A 17,501-nucleotide genomic window follows, 5' to 3' on the forward strand; every position below is an offset into this window, starting at 1 on the left:
TCACTGTTAAGTATTATGTTGGCTCTGGGGTTATTGTAAATGGCTTTTATTATGTTGAGATTTGTTCCCTCTATATCCACTTTGATGAGAGTTTTTATCATGAATGGATGTTGAATTTCGTTAAATGCTTTTTCTATGTCTATTGAGATAATCATATGATTTTTGTCTTTTCTTTTGTTAATGTGGCATATCACATTGATTTGCATATGTTGAACCATCCTTGCGACCCTGGAATGAATCCAACTTGATAGTGGTGTATGATCCTTTTTATGTATTGTTGGAGTCAGTTTCCTAATATTTTGTGGAGGATTTTTGCATCTATATTCATCAAAGATATTGGCTGTAATTTTCTTTTTTGTAATGTCTTTGGTTTTGGTATCATGGCAATGGTAGCTTCATAGAATGAATTTGGGAGTGTTCCCTCCTCTTCAAATCTTTGGAACAGTTTGAGCAGGATAGGTATAAGTTTTTCTTTGTATGTTTGGTAGAATATCCCAGTGAAGCTGTCTGGTCCTGGACTTTTGTTTGGAGGGAGTTTTTTGTTTGTTTGTTTTTTGTTTGTTTTTGTTTTTTTAAATTACAGATTAAATTTCACTTCTAGTAATCAGTCTGTTCAAATTATCTGTTTCTTTTTGACTCAGTTTTGGCAGGCTGTATGTTTCTAGAACCTTGTCCATTTCTTCTAGGTTGTTCAATTTGTTGGCATATAACTGTTCATAATATTCTCTTATGAATTTTTGTATTTCTGTGGTATCAGTTGTTATTTCTCCTCTTTCATTTCTTATTTAATTTGGGTCTTCTCTCTTTTCTTCTTGGTGAGCCTATATAGAGGTTTGTTGATTTAGTTTATCTTTTCAAAAAACCAGCTCTTGGTTTTATTGATCTTTCCTATTGTTTTTAATCTCTATTTTATTTATTTCCTCTCTGATCTTTATTATTTTCTTCCTTCTGCTGACTTTGGGTTTTGTTTGTTCTTTTTCTAATTCTGTTAGCTGGTAGGTTAGGCTGCTTATTTGAGATTTTTCTTGTTTCTTGAGGAAGGCCTATATTGCTATGAACTTCCCTCTTAGCATTGCTTTTGCTGCATCTCATAGATTTTGTATGGTTGTGTTTTCATTTTTTTAATAAATTTATTTATTTTAATTTATTTTCATTTTTTGGCTGTGTTGGGTCTTCATTGCTGCATGCAGGATTTCTCTAGTTGCAGCAAGTGGGGGCTACTCTTCGTTGTGGTGCGCAGGTTACTTATTGCAGTGACTTCTCTTGTTGTGAAGCATGGGCTCTAGGTGCATGGGCTTCAGTAGTTGTGGCGTGTGGGCTCAGTAGTTGTGGCTTGCGGGCTCTAGAGCTCAGGCTCAGTGGTTGTCGCGCACAGGCTTAGTTTCTCTGCAGCATGTGGAATCTTCCTGGACCAGGGCTCGAACCCGTGTCCCCTGCCTTGGCAGGCAGATTCTTAACCACTGTGTTGCCAGGGAAGCCCTGTGTTTTCATTTTTGTTTGTCTTTAGGTGTTTCTGATTTCTTCTTTCAGTTCATCATTGACCCATTGGTTTTTAGTAGCATGTTGTTTAGTTTTCGTGTGTTCATTCTTTTCCCATTTTTCTTTCTGTGGTTGATTTCTAGTTTCATACTCTTGTGGGCAGAAAAGATGCTTGAAAAATTTCTGTCCTCTAAACTTATTGTGGCTTCTTTTGTGACCTAGTATGTGGTCTATCCTAGAGACTGTTCCATATGGGCTTGAAAAGAATATGTGTTCTGGGTTTTTTTTTTTTTTTTGGATGTAATATCCTGTAGATATCAATTAAGCCCAATTGGTCTGTTGTGTCATTTAAGACCTCTGTTGCCTTATTGATTTTCTGTCTGGATGATCTGTCCATTGATGTCAGTGGGATGTTAAAGTCTTCTAGTATTATTATATTACTGTCAATTTCTTCCTTTATGTCTGTTAGTATTTGCTTTCTGTATTTAGGTGCTTCTATATTGGGTGCATATATGTTAATGAGTGTACTATCCTCTTCTTGTATTGATCCCTATATCATTATATAATGCCCTTCTTTGTCCTTCTTTATGGCCATTGTTTTAAAGTCTATTGCAACCCTGCTTTCTTGTTGTTTCCATTTGCATGACATATCTTTTTCCATCCCTTCACTTTCAATCCGTGTGTGTCTTTTACCCTGAAGTGAGTTTCTTGTAGGCAGTATATTGTAGGTTTTCGTTTTTATTATCCAGTCTGCCACTCTGTGTCTGTTGATTGGAGCATTTAGTCTATTGACATTTGAAATAATTATTGATAAGTATGTGCTTATTGACATTTTAATCCTGTTTTCCGGTTGTTTTTGTAGTTCTTCTTTGTTTTTTTTTTAACGTCTTTATTGGAGTATAATTGCTTTACAATGGTGTGTTAGTTTCTGCTTTATAACAAAGTGAGTCAGCTATATGTATAAATATATCCCCATATCCCCTCCCTCTTGCGTCTCCTTCCCACCCTCCCTATCCCACCCCTCTAGGTGGTCACAAAGCACCGAGCTGATCTCCTTGTGCTATGCGGCTGCTTCCCACTAGCTATCTATTTTACATTGGGTAGTATATATAAGTCCATGCCACTCTCTCACTTCGTACCAGCTTACCCTTCCCCTTCCCCATGTCCTCAAGTCCATTCTCTATGTCTGCGTCTTTACTCCTGTCCTGCCCCTATGTTCTTCAGAACCATTTTTTTTTCTTTGTTTATTTCTTCTTTTTCATTTTTCCTATTGTAGTTTGATGATTTTCTTTCATAGTATGCTTGAGTGACTTTCTTTTTGGTTTTTGTGAATCTATTGTATGTTTTTGACTTGTGGTTACCATGGAGTTCAAGTATGTTGACCCATAACTATATCTTTTTGCTTTATTTTTTGAAATTAATTTATTTTTTTAAAAAAATTATTTTATTTTTATTTTTGGCTGTGTTGGGTCTTAGTTGCGGCACACAGGATCTTCGTTGAGGCATGCGGGATCTTTCATTGCGGCGCAAGTTCTTCTGTCTAGTTGTGGTGTGTGGGTTTTCTCTTCTCTAGTTGTGGCACACAGGCTCCAGGGCATGTGGGCTCTGTAGTTGTGTGTGGGTTCCAGAGCACGTGGGCTCTGTAGTTTGTGGCACGCGGCTTCTGTTATTGAGGCACGTGAGCTCAGTAGTTGTGGCGCCCAGGATTAGTTGCCCCATGACATGTGGGATCTTAGTTCCCTGACCAGGGATCAAACCCGCATCCCCTGCATTGTAAGGTGGATTCTTTACCACTGGACCACCAGGGAAGTCCCTATCTATTTGCTTTAAAATGATAGTCATACAAGTTCAAAGGCATTCTAAAAGATCTATATTTTTATCCACCCCTCCCTCACATTTTGTGATTTTGGTGTCCTATTTACATCTTCATTCGTATACTTTTACTGTTAATTGTAGTTATAATTGCCTTTACAGTTTTTTGATTTTTTTAAATCCAAGTACGGGCTTATTTAAATGATCTTCAACCCTTTTATATATGTGCCTTTCCTATTGTGATTTTCCCTTTCCTATAGATTTTTGCTTCTTTTCTATTTAGAGAAGACCTTTCAATATTTCTTTCAGGGTTGGTTTAATATTGCTATTTTATTTTACTTTATTTTAGTATAGTTGCTTTACACTGTTGTGTTAGTTTCTGCTACAGTGAAGTGAATCAGCTATATGTATACACATATCCCCTCCCTCTTGGACTTCCCTCCCACCCCACCCCCATCCCACCCATCTAGGTCACTACAGAGCACCAAACTGAGCTCCAGTACTATATACATCAGGTTCCCATGAACTATCTATTTTACACATGGCAGTGCACATATATCAATGCCAATCTCGCAATTCATCCCCCTCCCTGTGTCCACACGTCCATTCTCTACATCTGCATCTCTATTCCTGTCCTTCAAATGGGTTCATCTGTACCATTTTTCTAGATTCCACATACATGCATTAATACACGATATTTGTTTTTCTTACTGACTTGCTTCACTCTGTATCACAGACTCTAGGTCCATCCATGTCTCTACAAATGACCCAATTTCATTAATTTTTATGGCTAATGTTCTGTTGTATATATGTACCACATCTTCTTTATCCAGTCCTCTATTGATGGACATTTAGGTTGCTTCCTGTCCTGGCTGTTGTAAATAGTGCTGCAGTGAACATGGGGGTACATGTGTCTTTTTGAATTATGGTCTTATCAGGGTATATGCCCAGTAGTGGGATTGCTGGGTCATATGGTAGTTCTATTTTTAGTTTTTTAAGGAACCTCCATACTGTCCTCCATAGTGGCTGTATCCATTTATGTTCCCACCAAGAGTGCAAGAGGGTTCCCTTTTCTCCACACCCTCTCCAGCACTTATTGTTTGCAGATTTTTTGATGATGGCCATTCAGACCGGTGTGAGGTGATACCTCATTGTAGTTTTGATCTGCATTTTTCTAATAATTAGTGACGTTGAACATCTTTTCATGTGCCTCTTGGCCATCTGTATGTCTTCTTTGGAGAAATGTCTGTTTAGGCCTTCCACCCATTTGTTTGATTAGTTTGTTTGTTTTTATGATATTGAGCTGCATGAGCTGTTTGTATATTTTGGAGATTTATCCCATGTCAGTTGCTTCGTATGCAATTATTTTCTCCCATTCTGAGGATCGTCTTTTCGTCTTGTTTATGGTTTTCTTTGCTGTGAAAAAGCTTTTAAGTTTCATTAGATCCCATTTGTTTATTTTTGTTTTTATTTTCATTACTGTAGGAGGTGAGTCAAAAAAGATCTTGCTGTGATTTATGTCAAAGAGTGTTCTGTCTATGTTTCCCTCTAAGAGTTTTATAGTGTCCGGTCTTACATTTAGGTCTTTAATCCATTTTGAGTTTATTTTTGTGTATGGTGTTATGGAGTGTTCTAATTTCATTCTTTTACATGTAGCTGTCCAGTTTTCCCAGCACCACTTTTTGAAGAAACTGTCTTTTCTCCATTATATATTCTTGCCTCCTTTGTCATAGATTAGTTGACCATAGGTGCATGGGTTTATCTCTGGGCTTTCTCTCCTGTTCCACTGATCTGTATTTCTGTTTTTGTGCCACTACCATACTGTCTTGATTACTGTAGCTTTGTAGTATAGTCTGGAGTCAGGGAGTCTGATTCTTCCAGCTCCATTTTTCTTTTCAAGATTGCTTTGGCTATTTGGGGTCTTTTGTGTTTCCATACAAATTATAAAATTTTTTGTTCTAGTTCTGTGAAAAATGCCATTGTTAATTTGATAGGGATTGGACTGAATCTGTAGATTGCTTTGGGTAGTATAGTCATTTGCACAATATTGATTGTTCCAATCCAAGAACATGGTATATCTCTCCATCTGTTTGTGCCATCTTTGATTTCTTTCATCAGTGTTCTGTAGTTTTCTGAGTACAGGTGTTTAGTCTCCTTAGGTAGGTTTATTCCTAGGTATTTTATTCTTTTTGTTGCAATGGTGAATGGGATTGTTTCTTTAATTTCTCTTTCTGATCTTTCATTGTTAGTGTATAGGAATGCAAGAGATTTCTGTGCATTAATTTTGTATCCTGCAACTTTACCAGATTCACTCATTAGCTCTAGTAGTTTTCTGGTGGCATCTTTAGGATTCTCTATGTATAGTATCATGCCATCTGCAAACAGTGGCAGTTTTACTTCTTCTTTTCCAATTTGGATTCCTTTTATTTCTTTTTCTTCTCTGATGGCCGTGGCTAGGACTTCCAAAACTATGTTGAATAATAGTGGCGAGAGTGAACATCCTTGTCTTGTTCCTGATCTTAGAGGACGTGCTTTCAGTTTTTCACCATTGAGAATGATATTTGCTGTGGGTTTGTCGTATATGGCCTTTATTATGTTGAGGTATGTTCCCTCTATGCCCACTTTCTGGAGAGTTTTTATTGTAAATGGGTGTTGAATTTTGTCAAAAGCTTTTTCTGCATCTATTGAGATGATCATATGGTTTTTATACTTTAATTAATTAATATGGTGTATCACATTGATTGATTTTCGTATGTTGAAGAATCCTTGCATTCCTGAGATAAACCCCACTTGATCATGGTGTATGATCCTTTTAGTGTGTTGTTGGATTCTGTTTGCTAGTATTTTGTTGAGGATTTTTGCATCTATATCCATCAGTGTTATTGGTCTGTAATTTTCTTTTTTTGTGACATCTTTGTCTGGTTTTGGTATCAGGGTGATGGTGGCCTCGTAGAATGAGCTTGGGAGTGTTCCTTCCCCTGCAGTTTTTTGGATGAGTTTGAGAAGGATGTGTTAAGTCTTCTCTAAATGTTTGAAAGAATTTGCCTTTGAAGCCATCTGGTCCTGGACTGTTGCTTGTTGGAAGATTTTTTTTTTTTAATAAATTTATTTATTTATTTTTGGCTGTGTTGGGTCTTTGTTGCTGAGCGTGGGCTTTCTCTAGTTGCAGTGAGTGGGGGCTACTCTTTGTTGTGGTGCACAGGCTTCTCATTGCAGTGGCTTCTCTTGTTGCGGAGTATGGGCTCTAGGCGTGTGGGCTTCAGTAGTTGTGGTTTGCGGGGGTCTAGAGTGCCAGCTCAGTAGTTGTGGCACACGGGCTTAGTTGCTCTGTGGCATTCCCAGACCAGGGCTCGAACCCATGTCCCCTGCATTGGCAGGCGGATTCTTAACCACTGCACCACTATGGAAGTCCCTGTTGGAAGATTTTTAATTGCAGCTTCAATTTCATTACTTGTTTTTAATTTTTTTTTAAATTAATTAATTAATTTATTTTTGGCTGTGTTGGGTCTTCGTTTCTGTGCAAGGGCTTTCTCTAGTTGCGGCAAGCGGGGGCCACTCTTCATCGCGGTGCGCGGGCCTCTCACTATCGCGGCCTCTCTTGTTGCGGAGCACAGGCTGCAGACGTGCAGGCTCAGTAGTTGTGGCTCACGGGCCTAGTTGCTCCGCAGCATGTGGGATCTTCCCAGACCAGGGCTCGAACCCGTGTCCCCTGCATTGGCAGGCAGATTCTCAACCACAGCGCCACCAGGGAAGCCCTGATTACTTGTGATTGGTCTGTTTATATTTTCTATTTCTTCCCAGTTCAGTCTTGGAAGGTTGTACCTTTCTAGGAATTTGTGCCTTTCTTCCAGGTTGTCCATTTTATTGCCATATGGTTGCTTGTAGTAGTCTCTTATAATCCTTTGTATTTCTGCAGTGTCAGTTGTAATTTCTCCTTGTTCATTTCTAATTTTATTGATTTGAGTCCTTTCCCGTTTTTTTCTTGATGAGTCTTGTTTATCTTCTCAAAGAACTAGCTTTTAGTTTCATTGATTTTTACTGTTGTTTTCTTCATTTCTATTTCATTTATTTCTGCTCTGATTTTTATGATTTCTTTCCTTCTACTAACTTTGGGTTTTGTTTGTTGTTCTTTCTCTAGTTGCTTTAGGTGTTAGGGTAGGTTGTTTATTTGAGATTTTTCTTGTTTCTTGAGGTAGAATTAAATTGCTGTAAACTTTCTTCTTAGGACTGCTTTTGCTGCATCCCATATGTTTTGGGTCATCGTGTTTTCGTTGTCATTTGTCCTCCCCCGCCACAAGGCCTCTTCTGGCCGTGAGGGTCCTGGGCCTGAGCCCCACCTCCGCAAAAGCCTCCTCTGGCCGCGTGGGTCCAAGGCAGGCTGAGCACCAGCCTCCTCCAAGGCCTCCTCTGGCTATGCCGACCCTTGCACGGTCATGTGTGTTCTGGGCCAGCTGGTGAGAGGAACACATGCAGAGGTGGGGCTGACGCAGCAGGTCCAGAGACCTACCTAGAGGTCTTGGAGGCCTACTGGGGAGGCAGGGGTAGGCTGTAGCTCACCGTGGGGCAAGGACACTGATAGAGGAGGCACCAGGGAATTTTTAATTTTTTATTTATTTTATGTTTTAATTTTCTTTATTTTATTTTTTATTTTTGTTTGGCTGTTATGGTTCTGTTTTTGTTGTTTCATTTTTATTGTTTTTTTCTAATATAATTTTTATTTTTCTAATTTTATTTTAGTTTTCATTCTTTGTTATTGTTATGCTCTTTTCTGTTAGTTGCTTTTATGGTGTTTTGTTTTTGTTTTTGTTTTTTCACACTGCGTGGCTTGCAGGTCTTGGTTCCCAGTCCAGGGGTTGGGCCTGAGCTCCTGTGGTAGGAGCACTGAGTCCAAGCTGCTGGATTAACAGAGAACTTCAGGTCCCAGGGAATATTAATCGGTGTGAGGTCTCCTGGAGGTCCTCATCTTGGCACCAAGACCTCGCTCCACCCAGCTGCCTGCAAACTCCAGTGCTGGACGCCTCATGCTAAACAACGAGCAAGTCAGGAATACAGTCCCACCCATCAAAAAAATGAGATGACAAAAAAGCATGTTACAGATGAAGGAGCAAGGTTAAAACCTGTAAGACCAAATAAATGAAGAGGAAATGGGCAACGTACCTGAAAAAGAATTCAGAGTAATGATAATAAAGGTGATCCAAAATATTGGAAATAGAATGGAGGCATGGATCGAGAAAATACAAGAAATATTTAACAAGGACCTAGAATAACTAAAGAACAAACAAACAGTGATGAAAAACACAGTAACTGAAATGAAAAATACACTAGAAGGAATTAATAACAGAATAACTGAGACAGAACAATGGATAAGTGAGCTGGAAGATGGTGTGGTGGAAGTAACTGCCATGGAGCAGAATAAAGAAAAAAGAATGAAAAGAAATGAAGACAGTCTCAGAGACCTTTGGGACAACATTAAATGCACCAACATTCAAATTTTAGGGGTCCCAGAAGAAGAAGAGAAAGAGAAAGGTCTGAGAATATATTTGAAGAGATCATAGTTGAAAACTTCCCTAACGTGGGAAAGGAAATAGCCACCCAAGTCCAGGAAGCACAGAGAGTTCCACACAGGATAAACCTAAGGAGAAACATGCCAAGACACATATTATTCAAAGTAACAAAAATTAAATTGGAAGAAAAAATATTAAAAGCAACAAGGGAAAAGCAAAAAATAACATACACAGGAATCCCCATAAAGTTATCAGCTGATTATTCAGCAGAAACTCTGCAGGCCAGAAGGGACTAGCAGGACATATTTAAAGTGATGAAAGGGAAAAACCTACAACCAAGGTTATTCTACCCAGCAAGGATCTCATTCAGATTCGACGGAGAAATCAAAAGCTTTATAGACAAGCAAAAGCTAAGATAATTCAGCACCATCAAACCAGCTCTACAACAAATGCTAAAGGAACTTCTCTAGGTGGAAAACACAAGAGAAGAAGAAGACCTACAAAAACAAACCCAAAACAATAAAGAAAATGGTAATAAGAACATACATATGGATAATTACCTTAAGTGTAAATGGATTAAATGCTCCAACCAAAAGACACAGACTGGCTGAATGGATACAAAAACAAGACCCATATATATATTGTCTACAAGAGACCAACTTCAGACCTAGGGACACATACAGACTGAGAGTGAGGGCATGGAAAAAGATGTTCCATGCAAATGGAAATCAAAAGAAAACTGGAGTAGCAATACTCATATCAGATAAACTAGACTTTAAAATAAAGCCTGTTATAAGCTACAAAGAAGGACACTCCATAATGATCAAGGGATCAATCCAAGAAGAAGATATAACAATTATAAATATTTATGCACCCAATATAGGAACACCTCAATATATAAGGCAAATGCTAACAGCCATAAAAGGGGAAATTGACAGTAACACAATAATAGTGGGGGACTTTAACACCCCACTTACACCAATGGACAGATCATCCAGACAGAAAATAAATAAGGAAACACAAGCTTTAAATGACACAATAGACTGGATAGACTTAATTGATATTTATAGAACATTCCACCCAAAAGCAGCAGAATACACTTTCTTCTAGAGTGCACATGGAACATTCTCCAGGATAGATCACATCCTGGGTCACAGATCAAGCCTCAGTAAATTTAAGAAAATTGAAGTCTTATCAAGCATGTTTTCTGACCACAACGCTATGAGATTAGAAATCAATTACAGGGGAAAAAACTGTAACAAACACAAACACATGGAGGCTAAACAATACGCTACTAAATAACCAAGAGATCACTGAAGAAATCTAAGAGGAAATTGCTGTATTCTTTTAGTTTTTGCATTTCTGAGAAATTCTTTCTCTCCCTTATTGTAAATGATAATCTTGCTGGGTAGAGTATCCTAGGTTCCAGGGTTTTCCCTTTCAGGACTTTGAATATATCATGCCACTCCTTTCTAGCCTGCAAATTTTCTGCAGGGAAATTGGCTACAGCCTTATGGGGGTTCCCTTGTAACTGACTGTTTTTCTCTTGCTGCCTTTAGAATCCTCTCTTCACCTTTAACTTTTGCCATTTGAATCACGGTATGTCTTGGTGTGGTCCGTTTGGGTTCATCTTGTTTGGGACTCTCTGTGCTTCCTGTACCTGGATATCTGTTTCCTTCTTTAGGTTTGGGAAGTTTTCAGCCATAATTTATTCAAATACATTTTTTTTTTTTTGACATTTGGGGAAAACTTTATTGCTCTTGATGGAACATAGCACCAGTTCAACAAATAAAAGATTGTTAGGATTAGTCACCTTTAATCAACAATATGCATTTATACGAAAAGTGCTTAAAGCCGTAGTTCTGGAAAAAGTTGAGGATGAGAAAATTTTTGTGTTATGTATTTTAAATATGTTAACTACTTCATTAAACAGACAACGAGCAATCTATACCTATTTAAGTGATATCAGATTTGCTACTGTCAGTCTGATTATCAAATCCACAAATACAAAATCAATTAAGGGACAGAAACGTTATTCAAACTTATAAAACAAGTTAGAACATTATAAAGTAATTTTTATGCCAAAAATATTTGTTAATTATTGCTTAAGTGTACAGTTGATTACACGCGTGAAATTTTCCAAATCATAAATGAGAAGATTTCTTCTGAATGCTAACATTTATCCCAAGGAAGAGAGAAATATTTAAGGGATGTGTAGACATTGCTTAAACACTGTGGAAAATAGCCCAATTTCTCCCAAACAGTTTTAATAACGAACATCACTGTGGTGACTCAGGAACTGGAAACAAGACTACATGATCACACTCAAGCTCTATGAAGTCAGCCAAAGGATTTCTTCATGATAACTGCAGCTGGCACTTTCTCAGTCTTTAGAAGGTAGGATTTTATGTAAACTTCTTGTTCTAAAAGAAAAGGTCTGAATGGATAAATCACTATGTAGAAGTACAAAGTTTTTTAATGCAGTCTTCTGTAAGAAGTAATTAAAATGTAAAAGCCAAACAATCTAACATAGAACATAATTTCCTTTGAGATACACTTTATCCATCAGTCTCTTTCTCTGTCCTCCGACCATCTGAACCATCAGTCACTGCACTGCTAATCCTCATAGTGAAACGGGTGCTATCTTATTTAAACTAGCTTGACTTTCTGTAACAACAGTCTCAGGAGTGGCATTTTTAAACATAATTTTACCCAGCGTGTGCATCAGTCATGTTTGAGGGCAGGCACAAGAATTCTCATAAAGTTGGTGAAGCTGTGGAGTACCACCTGGGGATGGAAACATGACCTGTATCCTCGAGGGGAGAGAAAAACCAAACACTTATAAATGAAGGGCATTTGGGATACTTAGGGTTGACATAGAAAAGAAAACAGAATTTTATATTTTCATCATTTTTGCGAAGAAAATGTATCCATGATCATGTTATCAACATCATTCTTTATATATGTGTGTGTGTGCATATACATATGTACATATACATATATATACATAATTATTATTGTTTGGGGTGATGCAGGAAGCTACAAATGAGAAAAGGACACTGAGGTTTTAATAAGGGGAACAAAAAGTTCTGTTCACCAGTATAGATTCACATTACAGCACACCAGTATCGATAGCATTTTCTTATCTATTTTTGGTACAGAAGATGGTACCTCTCTACATAACCTTGTAAGGCTTCAGTAACTAAAGCATAAAACAAACAAACAAAATACATTTTTGATGCCCTTCTCTCTCTCCTCCTTCTGCAACCCCTATTGTGCATAGGTTGGCACACTTTATATTATCCCATAGATCTCGTATGTAGCTTTCGTTTTTAAAAAAAATTTGTCTGTCTGCTGCTGCTGTTACGATTGGGTGATTTCCATTATTCCATCTTCCAGATGACTTATTTGTTCTTCTGTGTCATTTAGTCTGCTATTCATTGCTTCTAGATTGGTTTATATCTCAGCAGTTGAATCATCTATTTTTGATTGGTTCATCTTTGTAGTTTCTAATTCTTCGTTACAGTGATCTGCATTTCTATCGATAATCTTTCTGAATCCCTTTAGCATTTTTTTTTACCTCCTTTTTGAACTCAGGATCTAGTGGACTGGTGAAGTCTGTTTCATTATTTGCTCTTTCAGGGGATTTCTCTTGTTCTTTTAATTGGGAGTAGCTCCTCTGCCTTTTCATTTTACTTAACTGTTTCTCCTAAATTCATAGAGACAGAGAAAGTTATCTACTGTGGCCTTAAAGGGGTGTTTTTAAAAAATTTATTTTACTTATTTATTAATTTTTGGCTGCGTTGGGTCTTCGTTGCTGTGTACAGGCTTTCTCTAGTTGCGGCGAGCGGGGGCTACTCTCCGTTGCGGTGCACAGGCTTCTCATTGCAGTGGCTTCTTTTGTTGCGGAGCACGGGCTCTAGGTGCGTGGGCTTCTGTAGTTGTGGCACATGGGCACGGTAGTTGTGGCTCGCGGGCTCTAGAGTGCAGGCTTAGTAGTTGTGGCGCACAGGCTTAGTTGCTCCGCGGCATGTGGGATCGTCCCTGACCAGGGCTCGAACCCATGTCCCCTGTGTTGGCAGACGGATTCTTAACCACTGAGCCACCAGAGGAAGTCTCTAAAGGGGTGTTTTTGTGTGGGAGTGTCCTGTGTACTCTGTGTGTTCACTGTTTTTGGTGCAAGGACTGGTTTTGGTAGGGATGCCAGCCACGCCTTTCCTAAGAGTGTGCTGGCTGTTTCCCCCTTGGCTAAGGGGGAGTGGCTGGTGTTGTAATGTCTAGAGCCTGTGCTGGATGTGAGCTGGGGCTTCCTCCTTCCCCTGTGGCTGTCACCGCCCTGTCAGGGGCAGGGTCTGCTGCCCAGTTGTTGGAGTAGAAGCCCTGAGGGTTGGGTTTGATCAGGTTCCCTTGCCCTTGAGTGTGTGCCCTGCCCCAAAGGTGATGTGTGTGCCACCTGTGTAGGCATCCATGGTTCCGCTTAAAAGCAACCCAAGGCCACATCTCTTTCTCTGTTGTGTTTGTCCCAGATCTAGTGCTAGGCTGTGGTGTGGAGTGGGCTGGGACTGGGGGTCGGGGCGTTGTGTCTGCAGGAACTGAGGTGGCTGTGTTGCTGCCTGAGATCTGGGCTGCCTCTGGGGCAGACTTCTCCCTGGATCTGTGTGCCCCAGGTCTGGTGCCAAGCCACGGTGTGAAGAGCCAGGGCGCTGTCTCTGGGAAACAGCTGCTGCCTGCGCCTGCACGCTTCCTGGGCCCGTCTGCCCAGGATTCAGAGCTTAGATGCTGCGCGCTCTCGTGGTGCTGCCCCGAGCGCGTGCTGACGACGTCTGTCACGGCTGGACCGCCAGCCCAGAGCACGTGCTGACAGTGGTCTCGGTGGCTCTACCTAGGTCACTCCCCAGGCGCCCCAGTCTCTGTGCAGCTAGACTGAAACTTCGCCCACATCTCACAGCAGGCTGTGGTGTGGGCAGGAGTGGGCAGGACCTGGTTGTTTGACCCTTCGTATTGGGAAGTGTGCAGTGGTGGCAGCCGCCAGGTCAAGGCCTTTTCTGCCCTGACCGTTAGCATGCCTGCAAGCGTACACACTCCCTGCGAGTAAAGTCTAGGCTTCTCCAGCCCTCCTGTCTGTCCCAGCAGATTTCCTGATAGGCAAGGGGTCTTGTCTCCTCCTTGCAGGACCCCAGGACTGGGACGCCCAGATTGCGAGTCAACCGGCTCACTCCTCTGGGCGAGGGTCCACCCATGCAGACCTTTTTCCCTTACAGATCTCTCCCAGGAGCACAGGTCCCGGCCTGATGCTTTTTTCCCGCCCTACCCAGTTACATGGAGATCTTTCTAGCAGCTTTGGTCATATAGGATTTCTTCTGCCAGTTCCCAGTTAGTTTTCTGTGAGAATTGTTCCACAAGTGGGTGTGTTTTTGATCTGTTTGTGCGGGGGGGGAGGTAAGCTCTATGTACTCCTACTCCACCATCTTAATTCCCCTCCTCAAGGCAAATGTCTTTCAAGAATTTTTTTTAAAGTGTGTGTGTAGGGGGGGAGATGTCAGAAACTAATGAATTTATAAAGGAAGAATAAATTAATGAATGGACATAAATATATGCTGACAACAATTTATAAAAGGAGAGAAATAATGTTGTATATACATTATTTCTGTAAGGGAATAGTTACATCCAAAATGTTCTTTCACAGTTTGTATGTGGCACTGAGGTTAATAATTTCTGCCATTTTAGATTTATTTTGCCACATTTGCTGGCATAGAATTGGATGTACTCACTCTTGGCTTTGGATTTCTGAGAAGGCTTTTCTGTTAGTGGTTATGCAAACATTAATAGAATGGGAAGACCAGGATCCAGTCCTTCTGCTGTGTGGCTGCAAAGCACATTCCAGAGAGTGAGATGGAAAGAGGTCAGCTCACAGGATTGCATCTTCCCAGTTTAGAATCAAGAAAACAGCAAAAATGGTAATATTCTCAATCACATTCACTAAAACTCTTCTCATTTTTCTCTTACTTGACTTTGGAAAATAAACAGGAAGATTTTGTTTGCTATTGGAATGAAACTGAACTGGAGTACAGGAGAGAGAGATATATTTCCCAAGCATTCCTAAAGTGACACAGATTTGAGACAAGAATATTCTCTGGGGGAGCAACGTAGGATAAGGCCATCTTGTTCAACACTTTAGGAAAGTTTTTTTGAAAGTTTATGATAAAAATAAATAAATGAAAAAAATGTCAGTTGAGAAAGGAGTCTTAGAAGGCTGTCACTGTAATTAATACACGAGGAAGGAAAAGCACAAGACTAGCTGGTCAACTAGGCTGGGCTCTGAGCTTGTGATCAATAAGCTGAAGGGGACTAACCTGCCATGACATCTCTGAGCCCTTGAATAGGGGCCAAACAGTGAACAGGCTTTGCAGAAATAAGGGCATCACATCACTCTGTCATGTTTTATAACTGTCTCTCATTTTCTTTAGACAGAGGTTACTGAATCCTGCCATGAAAAGCAAGTATGCAACAGTGATGCAGCTGAACTCCTTAGGTCAGGTCTCAGCCTTTGCACGGGATTTATCGAGTACCAGCTTGTGCCGCGTTGTGCTATGTATGCAGTGAGTGAGTACGAAGGATGACAGCAACACCAAAATGGCCTGGAAATCTGGGGAAATGGGATGTTGGGATCATGGAAATTTCTGGTTGAGAACTGGTACTCATTCCTGTCTCATAATGTATGTGCAAACAACCCTTTGTTCTTATTCTGTAATGTTACTTATCACAGCTTTTGTAAAATTTACTGGATCCTGGGAGACAATTCACATGTTCTCTGTAGTTGGAACAGAGATTATTGGCAGGCCGTCCTACAGCTATTTCCTCCTGTTCTCTGCTAATAGAAGTGGCTATGCGTCCAGCCCCAGGGACTGAATCATAGTTGGTTATACTAATCCTATTCTCCTTTGCCAGTGATTGGTCTAGGGTTAGGCATGTGACTCAATTCTGGCAAATGAAACATGAGGTGATACTTAATGTGGGGTTTTGAGGGAAGGTTTTCCTGCCTGATAAGAGAGAGACTTGAGGAGGAACCCTATGCTGTTGCCGAAGTTAAGAGGCTGTTGTGTGAGGCCTGATACTTGGAGCTGCTGCAGCCTTTTTGTGACCTTGAGGAAACATTGTTGACATAGGGGGATGTCAGAGATGTTGAACTACTGAACTAGCCTTGTAATCATCTCACTCTGGTCTTATAAAAAATAAGGCCTATTTGTTTAATCCAGTTGTAGTCAGGTATTCTGAGTTTATAACCAAAAGCATCCTACAACAGTTAAAGGTATGGGCTTTGAAATCACACATACATATGTTTGAGTTCCAGATCTACCATTAGTAGGCTGTTTGACATTGCATATAAGTTACTGGGTCTTTCTGTACACGTGGGATAATAATAATCATACCTCATATGTTAACTGTGAGGACTAAATGGGTTGATGCATAGATATCGATAGCATACAATATGTATTCAATAAATGTTATTATCATTATCATTACCTCTGTGTTAAGTCATCAAAGAAAGCCTAGGGAGGTGGGCAGAACTGGCACTTGCTCAGGGCATTGGATGAGGGTTGGAAACAGCATTATCCAGGGGAGCCCATAGGAGTGAGGGGGCAGCAGTGGCACCTGGAAGGGGAGAGGTAAGGACCTTGATTCCGTCTCAGAGCTGTCAGCTCATCACTCTGCCTGGTCATTTTTTTAAAAAAATTTATTTAATTTATTTTATTTTTGGCTGCATTGGGTCTTCATTGCTGCATGCGGGCTTTCTCTAGTTGTGGCGAGCAGGGGCTACTCTTCGATACTGAGCACCTGCTTCTCATTGTGGTGGCTTCTCTTGTTGTGGAGCATGGGCTCTAGGCATGTGGGCTTCAGTAGTTGTGGCACGCAGGCTCAGTAGTTGTGGCTTGCAGACTGTAGAGCGCAGGCTCAGTAGTTGTGGCGCATGGGCTTAGTTGCTCCACGGCATGTGGGATCTTCGCGGACCAGGGATTGAACGTGCGTCCCCTGCATTGGCAGGCAGATTCTTAACCACTGCGCCACCAGGGAATTCCCCTGCCTGGTCATTTTGAAAGTACGATTGCAGAAAGTGTGGTTCAGGTCTTACACAAGTCATATTTGGCCAGCAGATGATTTTGTAGGCCCAAGCAGTGTTTTTAAAAGTTGGATTACTTATTAACATTTTTAAAAGGCAAGATTCCATGTAAAATCTAGATCTATCTCCGATCTTCTTGCAATGATATTTTAAAAAGAAAGCCTCTATTTGTTTAATCCACTCATAGTCAGGTGTTCTGATTTTGTAATCAAAAGTATTCTTGTGGATAAAGGCAGGGCTTGGAGGTGAGACATAGGTGGGCCTTGGAGAGGGCAGTATGGGCTCTTGCTCTGATATTAAACCTCCAGTATGCAAGTTTGGCTCTAACATGTACTGAACTTGGACAAATCACTTAACTTCTAAGCCTCAGTTTCCTTATCTTTAAGATGAGGTTAATAGGAATTACCATCTCCTAGAATTGTGAGGATTACGTAAAATAAAGGATGTACAATGCCTAGGATGGGTAAGTGAGTTGTAAATGCTGGCTTATGATGCTTATTCCTCAAAGAATACAGTTGGCTGTGGCTGGGATGATCAGGCCTCGGGGTTCTTACATTTTCCTTGCCAAAAGAAGCAGAATGATTTAA

The 17,501-nt window shown here is 40.3% G+C and overlaps 1 protein-coding gene across 1 annotated transcript in view; it reads left to right on the plus strand.

The window, feature by feature from the left end:
- The window catches only part of MANBA (mannosidase beta), a 139,177-nt gene extending 124,612 nt beyond the window's left edge, over positions 1 to 14,565 (plus strand). The window contains exon 18 of the transcript XR_009701048.1: positions 14,523 to 14,565. The gene's annotated coding sequence lies outside the window, so the exon portion shown is untranslated. The remainder of the gene's footprint in view (positions 1 to 14,522) is intronic.
- Positions 14,566 to 17,501: the final 2,936 nt, after the last annotated feature.

Source organism: Eubalaena glacialis, chromosome 5 (assembly GCF_028564815.1).
Source record: "Eubalaena glacialis isolate mEubGla1 chromosome 5, mEubGla1.1.hap2.+ XY, whole genome shotgun sequence".
NCBI classification, from domain to species: Eukaryota; Metazoa; Chordata; class Mammalia; order Artiodactyla; family Balaenidae; genus Eubalaena; species Eubalaena glacialis.